Source organism: Galleria mellonella, unplaced genomic scaffold, assembly GCF_026898425.1.
Source record: "Galleria mellonella isolate WM207_F2 unplaced genomic scaffold, CSIRO_AGI_GalMel_v1 utg65, whole genome shotgun sequence".
Classification (NCBI taxonomy): domain Eukaryota; kingdom Metazoa; phylum Arthropoda; class Insecta; order Lepidoptera; family Pyralidae; genus Galleria; species Galleria mellonella.
In genome coordinates this window covers 4,176,887-4,194,974 of record NW_026442138.1, presented here as the reverse complement: position 1 = coordinate 4,194,974, position 18,088 = coordinate 4,176,887, and the positions used below count along the sequence as shown (strand labels likewise).

At 31.6% G+C, this 18,088-nt stretch overlaps 1 protein-coding gene across 1 annotated transcript in view; it reads left to right on the top strand.

The window, feature by feature from the left end:
* The window catches only part of LOC113519838 (myosin-I heavy chain), a 108,827-nt gene that overhangs the window by 31,431 nt on the left and 59,308 nt on the right, over positions 1-18,088 (top strand). The window contains exon 2 of the mRNA XM_052900429.1: positions 7,165-7,225. The gene's annotated coding sequence lies outside the window, so the exon portion shown is untranslated. The remainder of the gene's footprint in view (positions 1-7,164; positions 7,226-18,088) is intronic.

The window sequence follows — 18,088 nt, the reverse complement described above, 5'->3', positions numbered from 1 at the left end:
TCAACCAGTTAATGCTTAATGAAAAATAAAACTAAGACAATATGGAAAAAAATTATTATGGACACAGCTCCATCTAGTCCCGAACTAAGCAAAGCCTTGTACTATGGATACTAGAACATAAATATAAGCACAAGTATACTATTATCCTAATTTAAGCTGGCAAAACTACGAATTACAACTAACATAAATTAATATACACCATAAATCTATTTAAAAAGAACTTAGCACTGATTCAATGAAAACTTTTTGTATCTGCCATAATGATTTAAGCACTTACTTTTAACACATTTCAAGAGATGCTTATGAAGTAAAACAATGCCAATTAACAAGAACAAGATGCTTTTGTAGAAAAATAACGTCTGTTTTTTGTTAATGTTTGCGTGTAGTGTTTACATTTCAAAAGAAAATGCTTAGCCATAAATCAAAGGGTCGACGACCTATAACGATGGGCCCGTTGGACATGTTCCAAATGTTACCTTGTCCGGAAAACAAAATTCGTGTAATCTACAAATTTTGTTTTAATCCCCGTTCCATTGTTAATAGGTTTTTAAATAAACAATTGTTTCTAGTGCTTTTGTTTCATTATGATGCAAAATAGTAAAAAAGTATTTTTCAAATCGGTTTATAACTGATAGAGTTATAAGGTAACAAATGTAAAAAATACAACCAAATTAAGAATCTCCTTCTTTTTTAATTCAGTTGTCATGTATTTTTTTATAGTCCTCGATATGAAAGTTCTTATATTTTTTATTACAAAGACGGTTAACATGACATGTATAAGGAATTAACATGAAGTAACATGTTAATAAACACGTTCGCGGCATTGAACAAAAATAACAAATAAAAAATCCAATATCTTTTTTTTTTTACAACACAGGGGGCAAACGAGCATGCGGCTCACCTGATGGTAAGTAACTACCGCCGCCCATGGTCACCCACAACACATACGGCATTGCAGGTGTGCTGCCGGCCTTTTAAAAAGGAATATGCTCTTTTCTTGAAGGTTATGTTGTCGTATCGGTTCGGAAATACTGCTGCTGGAAGTTGATTCCAAAGAGTGGTTGTGCGTGGGAGAAAGTGCCTTGAAAAACGCACGGTGGAGGACCGCCACTTGTCCAGATGGTTGGGATGAAATTTTAGTTTATGGCGGGTTGTACGATGGTGAAAATCTGCAGCAGGTATCAATCCGAACAATTCTTCAGAGCACTCCCCATGATAAATTCGGTAGAAGATGCACAGAGATGCAACATCTCTACGCAGTTTCAGTGGGTCGAGCCGTAAGACGCCGATCGTCAACAATTCGAGCTGCCCGACTTTGAATGCGGTCTAACGGAAGGAGTTGGTACTGTGGCGCTCCTGCCCACAGGTGAGAACAGTATTCCATGTGTGGCCTCACTTGAGCACACTACACTACATGCAAAAGTTAGTTATAAAAGAAAAGTAGTTACCGTATGACAAGGATATTTTAAATTCTTACCATAAAAATAAAACATTATCTGGATTTTTTTTTACAAAATAAGTAAGAAATTTTCAGCACGTTTGTCTAACCAAGTTTGGTTAGAAATGGCTTAGTGTCTTAGTGCGTGACTTTTTAGTGTCTGTAAATCTATGTTTTATTTTTTATTATTGGTTCGCGCACCGTAGACACAAATGATTATATTAGTTTAGTGTCCGAGGACATATAAATATTTGTTCTTAATTCGTTGTATAGGTTTTTGTATCTAATTTTTATGACTATGTTTTATAAATAGGCGACTAAGTTGCTAATTCACGACCGATATTGAAAATTCTTTTATTATTAAAAGATTTACTCTCAGGTTAATCCCGTATCAAGTTTAAAAGAAAAAAATGCTTTTCAATCAATATCGAAAATACTTCAACAAAAAATCAATAAAATTGCAACTTTACTCTGCCGATCAAAACGTAGTTGTTGAAATCATATACAATTTGTCCTCTTTACAAATTGTTCTGAATGTAATAATAAAATAGTGCCTAATCAAACTTCACGCTAATTTACGCAGTATCGTATTTGTAGTTACTACAAATATGGATCGCGTGTGGCCAACACATTACGAGTATGAATGTATTTTTTAAGAATTAATTAGTTTGTTTGCTACCAAACTTATTGTTTATTACATACTAGATGACCCGATAGAGGACCCGTCTTAATTTCAATATAAACTCCTTTTTCTAAAACTTATTTATACTGCTACGTATTCTTGCTTTTTTGAATTTTTTTTAAGACAAAAATTTATGTTGAGTAAATTCCCATAATAATCTGTTACTAATCTCATCGAGATTCCAGGAATATGTTGATTGAATGTTCTTCTTCATCGAAAAGGTAACGCGTATAACAATTTTCATAACGATTCATTAAACATTTGAGAAGCCGTTATAAATTATGAAGGACACTTTATTATTAAAAAGGCAAACTTAAGTAAAGCCTTACTTTGTGTATAATTTATCTAGACATTATGAAAACATTAATGAAAACAAATTTCGATTTAAAAGAAACAGCAACACTTATAAATCTGCAGCAAAGCTGAGTTGCGTGTAGTCTCGGCGATGTATTCACTACATTAAACTCTCGAACATGAACTCCTAGTATCCAGATCCAGCGGAAATTGCTCATTGCTCCACACTTTTTAATGACCACTTCCCTAATGAAAGCTTAATGAGTGCATATGAAAGGAAGAGATATAATAATTAGGGATAAATACAAATTTGTAATTCTAACGTCAAGTTAAAAATATCTCTTAAATTGGGCGCTTTTATTCTTTACCATGCATATTTATCGTGAACTTCCACGTTATTATCGTGCAGTTCCACGATATATCGTGTAAATAAACGCTTTTTAATGAACGTCCACGATATCGCAGTGTCGACGCTATTTTTTATTAATATTTAATTAATTAATATTACTTAATTTACATATATATTATTTAGTTTGTTTTTTTTTTTAGAGAAAATCTTGCAATCTAAATTAAGACCAATTTATCTTAAGAGACGCTTTTATGCTTTCTCTACGATAATTTTATGGTCCTGCATGACCACAGCACTACCGTAGCGTTTCGGTAACAAATCTAAGCTTCCCTGTAACATCGTCGCAGCAATTCTACGCTGTCTACCTCTTTAAAGTATATTTAAATTCTCATCATTTTTATTCAAAGAGATTTGTATACAAGCACTTTTAAATCGTCATATAATTATGGCTGTTCATGTTTCACGGTAATATCGTAGGATATCTAGGTTCCCCGTAAAATCGTGGCGGCAGTTGTACAAGTGTAGTATATATGTACAAGAATACACAACACTAGCACTCTGATACTTGTCACTCAAAAATAAGGACACTAGACACTCGGACACTGAACACTCGTGTACTGGGACACTCGGACACTCAGACACTCGATATTCGGACACTAGACACTGGACACTTAAGGCACTGGATCTAGTCGTTATAAGCAAATGTCTAGTGTATTACTATATGAATTCTTATAATATTCTTGATAGATAAGTATATTGAAACAAGTTTCATGTAAGTCTAAAATAATTACTTATACAACAAAATAATTACTCATAAATGTATGTACGAATACAAGATGTTGGTTTTTATTATTAACGCCATAAATATCTTTGAATCGTATTACAGTGTAAAAAATACATGTATTTAATAATAAGTGCATAGATGCGGCAACATGAATCTATGATAAGGTAACATAGTAACACGATTAAAAATATGTACAACACGCAAGAATTAATTAATTCAATTTAAAGTTGTTTAGCGGGCAGGAGAGCGTGTAGCCTAGCGGTTCGCTACCCCAACTTGCAAGACAGAGATTGAGGGTTGGATACACGAATGAGAACGAACCTGCAATGAGTTTAAGTTATATAGCATTTGTGTATATATCTGGATAATGTTTGACATTCAGGTTATTAGAAATTTTTAATTAACTTATACCTAACGGTGATTTTTTACTAACAGCATTTCGAAAGAGATATTTAATTTTTATACCATTATATTGAGATTTTATATTAAAAACAAATAATATACGTTAAATATTCTTTATTGTAAGGACTAATATGAACTAATTACATAACCATAAAATATAAATATCTAAATAAAATAAAATAAAACATATATATATATATATATATATATATATATATATTTAAAGATAAAAAATACGTATAATAATATACGTTTTGAATTCATTGTATTTCAAATAAAAAAAAACTATTTTAATTTTTTTTTTGCAATAACTTCTAGTTGCTGGCGATTAGCCGTCGATTTGTAATGTAACAATTTAGAAACAATAATTTAACATTGTAAATCAAGATCATGTTCATGTATTATTTGTTGCAGCTCGCGGCCAATACTTCCCCCAAAGTTTTTTTTTTTACAAAATCAATAGTAAAAGCCAATGCGATACCCCAAACCCCCTAAAGAATAGCCACAACTTAACCTATAAATTGTGATTCAACTCACGCGACCTGTAAATTTCACGGTTCTCGGCTTATCCCTGATTTTTCTGGATTTCTAATTCACTCATTTGTTTCCATTAAGTGGACTCATGTTTACCTAAACTTCTCTAGATTAGTTTAATTTCGTTAAATTTTGTAATAAAATTAATTTGTACATACGAAACTTTTAACAATAATTTGCATTAGGCGTAGGTAATGTATAGCAAAGTCTATATATTTTAATAACTATCTATATACTGGTTCAATAACTAATATGTTTAAAATCTGTTATCTAAAAAAATATTATTAGATAACAGACTTTTAATATATTCGAAAACAGATATCTCATCTGACGATATCGAAATAAACGATGACCTTTTTTCATATAGACATCGGATTGGTATCCATTGTTTGTATCTATAGTAAGTTTACTATTATAAACTTTTGGAGAAAACAATAAAGAGTATCTATCTATCCGTCCATATTACCTACGCCTACTTTGCGTGATATTATCGTACATCATATTTAAACTTCCGCACTACGTTAATATTTAAATTCGTGTCATGATGCAAAGTTCGAAAACCTTTTGGACGACTATCGAAAATACGGTTTGATAATGATTCCATATGGTCCTCGCTACTTTCCGGTAGGACTGACTATACCGGTAGGGAACTGATGACTTCATTCATATTTTTGCGTTTAATATAAGTAATGCATATTGATTTTTTGTTCACGCACGCTATTACAGAGTGCACTATACTAATTAGTATTTACTGACCATTCAAATTATTTGTACGTCATTTGCATGTCAATTATATTGGATTGATATTACAAGTCGTATTATATAGTTACATAATCGTATTATGGGAAGTTAGTTTGTCAGGTTTTTTTTTTTTATAAATTATAGAAATATGAGTCTCGTAAGGATACCAAAGAATACGTGATAATCTCCGAATAAAAACATTAAAATCGATTATTACATATATCTAGTAATTATGAAAATACAGGAGAAAAGATATATATAGAAACTTTTGTCCCTCTGGAGTCTTTCCGCCTACCCCGCAAAAGACTTGGCATGAAAATAGAAAATATTTTAATGATAAACGAACTATTATACTAAATTTTTTTTACTTATCTACCAGAGCGAAGCAGTATGGATCAGTAGTAAAGGATAAACTAAAGTGATAAATGTACAGTCAAACTTGTAAAGCGTTAGTAAGTGGATCAGGACTAGTTCATGACTAGATCCCTATATACTCTTTTTGTACTTAGAACGCAGAAAATCTTGCGAAAACCGAGATATGTAGAGCTACCTACTAAAAACCACGTGGTACACTTCGAAGCATCATTTTTCAGAGCCATAAGATCGTACGTGGATCACGTTTACATTCTACCACAAGCTTAACTGAGCACTAAGAAAGAATTTCTAAAATATACATCAGGATTTCGATTGGATAAAGTTACGGGAAACAGCTTGTACCAAATGAAATATACGTGTATATAATGCTCACTCGTAGTAAACTCAGGAAATTACAATCTCAGCGAGTATTTGACATCTGAAGCGCGAACGTTTGAAATTCAATATTTGTTATTTCTATTGCTTGTGCTATAATATTTCCTACTCGATTTGACCCCGTTTCCAAGTTTGCGCGAGATTATTGCAATGGAATTATTTATATTCGCATTTACCTCCTTCGACAATTAATAGGAATGTAACGTAAATTTATTTTCAAGCTAAAAAATTTCCTGTTATATTATAAAGGTAGTGTGACTGGAAAACAATAAAAATATCGTCACGTATACATTAGTATCTATATAATAGTGCGCCAACTCCCTTTTTTTTTCCCCTAATGGTTTCTCTACCCAAAGGTTGTCGGGAAGAGATTGAGAGATAAGAAACAAATAAATTAAATTATGTTCATTACTGAAGTATTAAATGGCTTACCATTAAATCACTAAAAAGTCACAAACAAACTTACTTTTACATTTATAATATTGATAAGGATATTATTTTAATGCTGAAAACATACATTATATTCATTTGACACGAATAAAAAATAACTAAATTAAAATAGAATTAAAACTCGAAACTATATTATGTAACTTTATGCTTTCATTCAATTCAAAATGAGACTGGCTAACTTTTACCATCATTTGTTATGTCCAGATTAACAGTGTCGCTGGAAGATTATCTTTCATCCTGCAGTGTTTATTTTAATTTCTTAAAACGAAATCCTCAAGTACTTAAGTAATTATTAATTTTCTACTAATTTTCTTAGTATTATAAATATGGAAATATAATAAAATAGATAAAGGTATAGAAAGTTCACGGTAGGAACATGATGATGATGATGATGATCAAGTTTGTAAGGATGTTTATTACTCAGTCATGTTTACACTGGAAGAATATACCCTAATTTAACACAGAATAATTTATATACAGATACACACGGGCAAAACCGCGGGAAACAACTAGTGTTAAATAAAATTATTTTATTGGGTAAAGTACTTTTAATAAACATTCCTTGAAATCTTTTATATTTTTATGTTAACATTAAAAACTGGAATTTGTAAACATACATTTCTAAGTAACATAAAGATGTATATCATGACGATCAAAGCGACATGAAAACTTTGAGTATATATTATATTTACTCAGAGGACGAATGCGTGTTTTATAATAAAATCATATTTTTGTTGCAGATCTTCAAACGATGAAGCAGCCATAAAACCGAATTCCACATTTAGACGCATCAAAAAACAAGTGAGTTCAGCTTATATATTTGTACCTATTTATTAGTACAGTGTAATATTGTTTTTGATATAATTAATTTTATGTATCCATCCATATACGTGGATGGCAATATAGTACTATGCTTGCTTAAGCACTTTTTTAGTCCATTACTAGACCGTCTACTTAGCTTAATTCCTCGCGATAAACACACGAGTAATTAACAACGGTGGTTTCCAGGAGAAACCACATATGAGTATATAACGTAGTGATAAACGAATTCCTTCCCTGCTCAAGCATTAGGCATTCATGATAAGGTGTTGGTAACGTTTCTAGTGTGTAGAATAAGAGGCGTTATCCTAAATAAAACTCATTCGAAGTACCATAAACTACATTTCTTTTACTCCTAAAGTTCAGACGTTACATATCTATTTATAAACAAATTTTTAATTTTCACAGTATCTTCGATACGTCTAAATATCAGATAAACATGAAATAATACATATAATTTAAAAGAATACAGATTAAAATACACAATAAGTTAACCGTATAAATCACTTGAACCACGATGAGTCATCAGTATACCAACATGCGTTCACCCATAAACGAAACGAAGGAATCCCTATTCTATTCACCGATAGAACTAAGGCCTTGCACGAGTCCCTTAAAAGCTTATGTGCCCAACGTGGTGCTCTATAAGGGCTAAAGATGCATACAACATGACAATAGACAATGCCTGTTTGTCATTCCGTGTGACGTGCGGCGAGGAAGTGTAAACGTCGCGCGCTCCCGATGACGACAGAATACGTTTAGTCTTGAAATGACAAGTCGCTGTATACAAAAAAAAACTGGTTTTTCATATACTGTTATATTATTGTTTCTTAGTAGAAACAAACATATTGTTTCCACTTATTGTACGCACACTGCCCGCTGGTAATTAGTGCTCCTTTCAAGGTTTGCTAGAAGAGAATTCTTACAGAGTTAGCTTGTCTTTGTAAATCTTTATTTAGAATAAATTATAACAAATTAATTTTTGTGTACTTATTGTACACAAAAATTAATTACAAATTACAATTACAAATTACAAGTACAAATAAATAAAAATAATAAATAAATTATTGCCGTTATAAAAAAAATTGATATATTTTTTGTTGCAATCTAAACAAACACTATTGATTTTTTTTGCGATAAGCTTATTTTATCCATAAAATATATAATACATTATATACACATTACATTGAATAATCAAACGGTAAGACTACTAACTGCTCATTATTGACGTTGCATTGGCATTGATTTTATGTATGTATACACAATGGGCATTATATAAAATTAGTACTGTCGCCAAAGTACTAAAGAAGGCATAGACAATTACTATAACAATGCTACCGATTTTGCCATGCGATGTCGCACCGCTTTTATGTGAATCGACCGAGCCTAACTACAGTTTAACAATGACCGATCTTATCCTTTCTCATGTAAACCAACGTTCTGATTTCCTGACAAACATTACTGAAACTTGTATTTATAAAAGTACAGTAATTAATATATTGTAAATAGTAATAACTACTACCATTATCTTGGAGCTGGCGTAATTTATATTTTTTTATTTCTGTTTGCTGCATTTCGGTATTTACTCCCTTTTTGGCCATGTCATCTTTCACGTAGTTTATCCGTTTAGTTTCGTTTAGATCTTCCCTTATCGATCCGCGTATTTTATATCTCCTTAAAATATTTCCCTTATCCCTGCATATCACATAACCATAACTATATTCATTCATACCCTTCACTTAATCGACATACTCGTATGCATAATGGCATCACAATACGTCCCATAGAAATTTCTGACGATAGCGAGCGGTGCGATAATGAAAGGTGGCTGTGATCTTTTAGATCGACCTTGATCGTCGATGACAATATAATCCAAAATTTGAAAAAGTCTATACAATTTATATTTTAAACAATTGCTTAAAAAATACATTCATATATAAAACTCAAGAGTGATTTTTTTTGTTCTAGAATTTTATCTTAATAATTGGCTATTCTATTTTTATGCTTAATTTTGAACCACGAATTTAATTTACCTGTAACTGATACCAGCTGTCTAAACTACGTTTATGCTACAATAAATTAAACTGACATGACATGACAGCGCTCTGATATAGTCTAAACTTTGATCTATATCTCAAAAACTGTCTTTGCGAGCTATATTTTAATTATATGTTCTAAATTGATCTGTCAGGCAGGAATATTATTTCTATTATGAATCCCAAATGGTATAGAAAATATTTATACTAAAAATTAAATAGTATGTAAGATATATCTTAATATTATAAAAAAAAAATTAAATCCTTACTAATATTATAAATGTGAAATTAAGTTTTTTTGTTTATTACACTGCAATCACTTACAATTTGATATACACATACTATATAGAATGGAGAAGAACGTGCTACTTTTTATACCGATGAATAAACATATTCACTTGTGGAAAAAAGTATTTAAATAATATTTACATATTAAGTACTAGTTGATATTTAATCACAAATCTGAGATTAGTTCTAAGCATAATCCATTAAATATCTATATATCCGGTTAAATATTTCACCTAATTGCAATGAACAAGGTAAAGTAGGGCATTTGTATCAATTTTAAATTCAAATAGGAATTCCTTCTAACCAATTTTGGGTTAAACAGACTTAATATTATACGTGTCAGGCAATCTGTATTTGTTTATTACATATTACTAAGTTAACCTTCGTAAAGATAGTTTAACAAATAAAATGAAAGAAAATTGTAATAAGTGACGAACCCTGAATAATTTTTAACGAAAGCTTTATATTTCATTATTAAATTATGTATTGTTGATTCTAATTTTAGTCATTAAAATAAAATTGTAAAAAACACTAATTTTCCATTTAAAATATATAAAATAATAATAGATTAAATTATTAATTATTATTTAAAAATATAAAGTACATTTCAACTAATAATGCTTTCATATGTATTATTCTATATCAAGTTTATTTTTTTGTGCAATTTTTTAAAAATTCTCATTAGGGTATGTCATTAGATACAAATTCAAGTCCTGGCAAAGGTCAAATTCATCAATAACATACGACTATTTTCTGAAATTTATTTTATATACTCTATTTTTTTCTTTTTTATTGTATTTTATCATCGTAGATGTCCAGCGCCGACTATTTCCTTTTAGTGCACCGTCACTATAATTTATCTTACTTGACGTTGAGACGTTGTTAATGACGCTCGGTCATAGTTAAAGCAATAAACTCTGTTTAAATATCGAACGTGGGAGAATGGGGACGGAATTTCGACTACGTTTGTACTCTTTGTCTCTCGGTACCTTATATCCAATCCTTATTTGTACAGAGATCACGGTTCCACATTATCGGGATACAATAGCCAGAACCCGGACAATCTATATTGGATTCGTCAAATTTCTACAATCCTTACTAATCCTTACTTTCTTATCTAATATTATAGATGTGGAAGTGAGTTTGTATGTTTGTTGCCTCTAGGTGCTTTAAAGGCTTAAGCAATCATTATGAAATTTGGTATAAACATACTATGTGTGATCGAGAAATATATAGATTATTTTTATCCTGGTCAGAAAACGTGACGGAGATAGGTCACGTGGACAAAGCCACGAGTAAACTAATTCTTAAGTAATAAGCGAGTAATCCGAAGTTTCAAAATGAACTAGAATGGCAAACAAGCTGACGGCCCACCTGATGGAAAGTGGTAACCGTCACCTATAGACATGAGCAGTACCATGGACATAACAGTGTATACTGTTTCGTCCATGATACCCCCCATGCGTTGCCATTCCTGAGGACTCAGATGTTATTCCTCTGTACCCTGCAAATTCACGCTATATCCCACCCTTCAAACCGAAACACAGCCATGCAAACACAACTGCTTCACGGTAGAAACACGAATGGGACAGAGGTACCTAAGCAATCGACTTTTGTACACAGTCTCCCTAAAAGCCGCATATTATAACGAATACTCGTATCTAAATGTTCATTCGACATTTTAGTCCATTTAAACGTTGCAGACGGACTCACTTCAACATTTTAATATAACATTAGTAAGGGTTTGTACGATACTCAATAACCCATTTCTTTTCACAAGTATTAAGCTGTATAAAGTGGTTCCGTCTATTAACCCTCAGCTGGCCACTTAGGGCCGGGGAGACCGTACACTTGAACATTCACGACCTAATTGTTGAGCTAGCTCGCATCTCGACTAGTTAGTCGATTAATCGAATAATCGCACCTCTTGTATACCGCGATTCGATTTATCTCCTTTATTTTAAACTTGATTCTATTTCAACCTCCGGCGTACCTTCAAAGGAATTGGAATTAACTTGACAAGGTGAAAACAAAGCTTCTATAAGTGGATTTACTAAAAGTACATTTTATTTTAATATTAATTTAGTGCTGTATAAATTGTTTGATGTAAATTTTATTTTACCCGATTGCTGGAAGGTAATGTAGGGCAATATTACTACTAATCGCGTGTGAGTGGCGCACGCTACATCAATGATCTTAGTATATAATTTTGTTGAAAACAATTGTTTTTCATTTATTACTGAAATTTTTTGTTTGAACAGAGGGATAGATCACAGTCACAATGAAACTGTTTTGAACATGTCTCCTTTTTTGACCTTCAAACTTTTATGAGTAATTTTTGTATTTTTCATATATACTACTGTTGATTTACGGATTACCTATTTCTGTTAAATTCTATGGAATAACCATATAGGCTGTAACAGAAACAGGTAATCCAAAGAAAAATCTTTTTATTTTATTAGTTTTTTTATCCCTCTTAATAGGTGTACATAACAATCATCATATCAGTCTTTAACTGTCCACTGTTGAGCATAAACCTCCTCCTAAGGGGGTTTTGCCAGTAGTTGCGTCGCTTGGATGGCGGATTGGCAACCAAAGTCAGGTTTTAAAGATGTTCTAAGAAGGACGCTTTTTTTTATCATCACGTCATCCTAAAATAACTTGCAATCTAAAAATTAGTCTGTTTTGCGCCTATGTGCGTCCAGTTAAAGCGAATGTGTACATAATTTATAAAGTATAAGTAGACGAGATTTGGAATATATTATGGCTCACGAGTCGGACGTTTTGTCCAAATTCCATTTTTTTTTTTCTAATAATCCTAACGAAACTATTAGAAACTTTAACAAAAAATGCCAAATTAGTCCAATCGTTCACATATAATAATCTTATCAATGTTACGAAAAATTGTATATCCAAATCAAATATGTTACATTATACATAACTTTATACGTACATACTTTCAATACCTGTTTTCATTAAAAAGACAAAATACTAATCTTACGCTGAGTTGAATCATGTGTTGTGTGTTTGTATTATATGTTTACTAATAGTATACGAATCTCCCAACTTATCCACAAACTGCTCCGAAACTCTGATGTCAACTAGGACATGCTTTGACGGAGAGCGAAATTGTAAGCTCAAACTCCAATGACGTCTCGCCTTTGATGGCTTTCGCCAGCAGAATATTATACGTGCCTCGCTTCCAGTTATTTATCCTTTGCCTCTAACACATGGAGCGTGTATTATAATCGAGATTCAAATATGGTCTTTAACATGTTAGAATGGCTTATTAATATACTGAATTGGCAAAAATTACTATTCCTATATGTGAGCGAAGCCCTGCATACAAACAGAAAAGCACCGACACCATTTTTGTAGCTCGATCAACGCCTGGTAGCCTGTAGCTCGAGCTACAAAAATGCTCTCTATTATGTAAAACCAGGCATGGAATACCTAAGGCAACACCTAGAACACACAGACCCGACTATTACGAGATTTGAACCCGAAACCTCATTTACACAAAACAACATGCTCACCATTGTACCATGCAGATCGTCATATAAAATACATACCTATCACGCCTATCTCCCATTAGGGTAGGCAGAAACAATGAAACGCCAAATATTCCGATTCAAATAGACCTAATCATCTTCACACATCTATTCATACGAGTTGTTCTTTACAAGTATTTTTAACTTTAACTAAACCCTTTTTTGCGAATAATGAACAATTACTAATGTAAATGTTATCAACACATGAACATAACATCTAACATCAACACCCGGGGGAAAGAGATTGTTTGTAATGAGGTTTATTAACAGCTCTGTTGCTAGCAATACACCCTATCATGTCAACCCCACGCGGTTCCCCCTAGAAGCCATCGTGGTTAATTTTTGTGAAATTCGTCACGATTTGTCAACTGACCTACTTTCATCTCTCACTAGTGCCTCGTCAGTGTGTACCGATAGCGCAGGCGGGGTTATTTCATTTTCACCCATTGATTAAAGAATATTAATACCCATGTTCTTGGATTAACACATAGAAGACTTATTGTCTTAATTTACAAAAGTGCGGCATACATCTAATAAAAATAAAGTAGATGTTTTCAAACTTGTATACAAGTAATAAATCTAAGTAATCTAGTATCTTTTGACATAGAGTAACAAAAATATAAGAACAATTTTATTATCGAGTTTGTATTATAACTTAATGGGTCTTACCTCGCCATGGTATATACACTGGGGAAATTATGCTTCTTTATTTATTTAAACCTTAACGTCTAATATTCTCGGGTTGATGACGTAATGATAAAAATTTCAACTGATCTCCGTAACTTCATTGTTTTGTCTCACAATGTTATCACTTGTCATAAAATAATATTGTCAACAATTTGGGACTAGGTACAGAAATTTTGTGATTGTCATTTCTTTTTATATGGCAACCTGATGACCTAGTGGTTTCTGATTGAACTTAAAAGACCTAAATGGATGTGACTGGAGGACAATTGGACTGACAGTCCTATTGCTAGTATTATACCCTATTAGGTTGACCTCCACACGGTTTTCGCTAGAAATTATCATGGTTAATTCTTGTTGATTTTGTCAACACATAAAAAAATACGCGTAAGTTAGATTTTAGCCCACACCAAGTCATTATCTACGGCAAAGTGTATTAATTGAAATTTCCAAGAAGGTTCTCCGTTTATCCCGATATGGTCTGTGTCCATTAGAAAGTGATATTATTTTACAAAATATTACCATTTTGTCCAGGCGGTTTAATATAGAGCTTTATTTCAAATGTAATTGTCTCTTATGACGTACTTAGAATGAAATCGAGGATGACAAATATTCTTATTTCGTCACCAAACCGATAAATGCATGCGTGAATGTGTATATTAAACGTAAATTGTGTCCTTCAAATACTCATAACTGGTCCCTGTGATAATTATATGAAATACATGTTTACATTTAATTCATAATAATAGACATACACGATAAGTATAGTTTGCAACAAAATAGAAACACATGAATGTCACAATTTGATTCTATTTACGCAATGTTTTCAAACTACTGATATAACACGTTTTGATATATTATAAATAACTATCTGTATTCCGCGGTTTCACCCGTGTGAACCAGTAAAAACTATAATAATATATGTATTATATGTGCCAAATTAGGATATAACCGACCCGTGTACCAAATTTCATTTAAATCCATTCGGTTGTTTTTGAATGAAAGAGTAATAAGCATCTATCCATCCTTACAGACTTTCGCATTTATTATATTTTATATTATAGGATATAGTAAATATTGCAAAACAAATTGTTTTATAGTTGCTCCAATACTAAATAAGCTACGAAGCGCCAGATAACGATTTATAAATGGACATATCACACTTAGATACTAAAGTCAGATTTTAAAGAACGTTTTGAATGTAATTAATAATGTAATGGTAAACGGATTTAATGGAAAATAACTAATGAACTTTGAATATTTGGGATATTGTACATAAAACCTTTACACGAATAATTTTAAAAGTCATTATACTACTTTTGTTGCTGACAATACCACAATTTTATGCCCAGTCAGTTTCGTGCGATGCACGGGTGTGGATCGCGAGTAACTCTAATATGCTTGTGGGTTGCTTGTTGACCTAATTATATTTTTTTGCGAAACGATGACATCATAATGACGATAGTAATATTGTATATCATTAAATATATATGTTCATGACTGTAGTTCCAGATGCGGTATGTTATTTCGGCGAACTACTCCCGTTGTGGTAAAGCGTTGTGCTTTGCATCACACCATGGGTATGCACTATAGTCAGATTAACATGGAGTTAGAATGAAATAACAAATAGAATAAAAATATAATTTTCCATTATTAAAATCTATATTGTCGTGTGCAGTGCAGTTTGAGATTTTTTTTCTGTAATTCCTATAAACATAGCTTCAGCCGAAGTTTATCCTAGACACGATTATATAGCATAGAATTCTTAAACGTGTTTTTAAAGTATATTAACTCTAGAATTATTGCTACTTATGGTATACATGTTCGCCATTTTAGTGGTTTAGTCTAAAGCATGTTCAAATGTTTAGATATTAATAAAAAGAACACTAGCTTGAAGTAATAGATATAGATCCATTTACTGTAGCTATTTACGGACTAAGAACCTTATTACAATAGTTTTAGGTTCTTCTTTCCATATATTTATACTAAACAACCTTCCTCGAGATATTCGGATTATTCTTATATGAATTATAATAAAACTTCATCAGGTCACAGGTCAAAGGTCACCAGGTTTCTGGGGCGTCTACTGCACAGTCTATCCCGACCTAATTATGAACTGGGTGACATGGAACACTATTCCGGTATTTTATTTCGAGATCTTTCTGCTTATTTAGGTATTGTTATAAAACCAAATACGACAACTTCATTCCTAAAGTTATAATTCCCGATTATAAAATTATATAAAATATAAAAAAAATGTGATGAAAAAATACATATTTTTTTTTATTCTCGATGCGTTTGCATTTGATCTTGTTACACAAAACTTTACGAATTGACAATTATTTTTTATAATTAACTATTTTGGTGTTTTTATGACGACAGAGACATCCAAATCCCTTTTTTTTCCTTCACTAAAACCATTAATGAATCTATTGTAATAGAAAAAGACAAATTAGACAAATCCCTTCAGTCATTCTCAAGATGCGTTTACTGGTAACGAACAACATTTTAATTTTAATTTATTTACGTACATGTGCATTGTATTTTTAAAAAGAGAAATAACCATCGTCTGTAACAGGGAGAAACCCATTCATCATGTGTTCTAAAAAAAAATAATGCCGCTTGCATAAGTGATCATTAAAGTATTAAGATTAGAGTGTTTTGTATCTCTAAGTACATTAAAAAATAAAGCAGTAATAGATTTATTGCCACTAAAACCGCCATTTAAACCATCATTAATAACCAGCAACCATAAACCACCGTATCATTCATCAACGGAACGTAGGTATACATTTTGTACAATAAAAACTTAAATAGGTACTTTTTATTTACATAATTATCTGTACCTTCATATTATGGTCTCAAACATTCTTTAGTTGCACTTTCTTAATACTTGAATTTTATAACTTAAATAAACAAGTCTGTATTGCTGTTGTTATCACAAGAAATCTTTACTTATAAAGCTTATTAATATTATAATTGTGAAAGTATATTTGTTAGATAATATTGTTATTTTCTTTATGCAACTTATTAAAAAAATAAACTTACTGATAAGAGAGAGACTTTGTACAAAAGTGGTCTGCTAGAGTACCTATGTCCCATTAGTATTTCTGCCGTGAAGCAGTTGTGTTAGCGTGGCTGTTTCGGTTTGGATTTTTAATATCAACACAGTACGGCTCTTAAAAAAAAAAGGAGTAAAGAGGTTTCTCCATTGCCATTTCACTGGTATAAAAAATATTAGGGGTTATTGCACTTATTTATTCACCACAAATGTTTATATATTTAGTGTAAATATCGAACAGTATAGGTATGCAAGCACTCCATTTGCGAAGTCTACATAAAAAAGTAATCTTGGTGAATCTTGACGTAAACATGTCTCCGTTATATTGTCTTTAGCGTCTAGCTAGATATTGTAGTACACAGTGCTAGACTTTGTCCACAAACTACCACCCTGCATCCCCAAACATCCCCCTTTTGTCTACCAACATTCAACTTTAACGAGTATTTTAAAAGAAAACTAGAAAATTTTCATCGTTTGAAATCGAAACTGTTTATACAATACGGAACGGCAACCGAGCTGATGGCTCACATAATGGAAAGTGGTAATTGATATAAACAGTACTGTGGACATCAGACGTACAAAAAAATCACAAAAATTAATATTAAGAGTTATAAATTTTGGTTGTTCATATTTTTAATCTTAAAACAATGCCTATTTTGAGTGTGTAAAGTTTCTTACAACTTCCAAATTTTCTTTATGTTTTTTTTTTCTAACTTTAGCAAAGAATCTGACGGCCTACCGTGTATGAAATGGTGACCGTCTCCTAGGTATTTTAACTTAATTTATACAAAAAAAATAACATATTACAAAATATATTTATTGCTAAAAAATATTTGTAAGTGTATGAGTATACCTACATTTCTTACATGATGAACGATTTTAAATACGGAAATAAAATCTACAGCAAAAATATTAATTTCTTTCAAAAAAGTCCGTGGCACCGTATATCTAAATTCAATATCTCATCCAAAAAGATAGTTTTTATGTTAAATGTATAAGAAATTTTATAAACCGTTAATTTAAAATTTTAGTGTAATTTATTTTAGTACAGTACTTTCACACATACCAAAATACCAGCCTTACTAAAATGTACTAAACAGTTTAAAAGTTACATTGTTTATAAAATTCAAGGTTTCCCTTCGATTTCTCTGAGATTCCATCATCAAGTCCTAACTATGGGATCGCCTGGGAAATATACCCTTTCAAACAGAAAGAAATTTCCAAA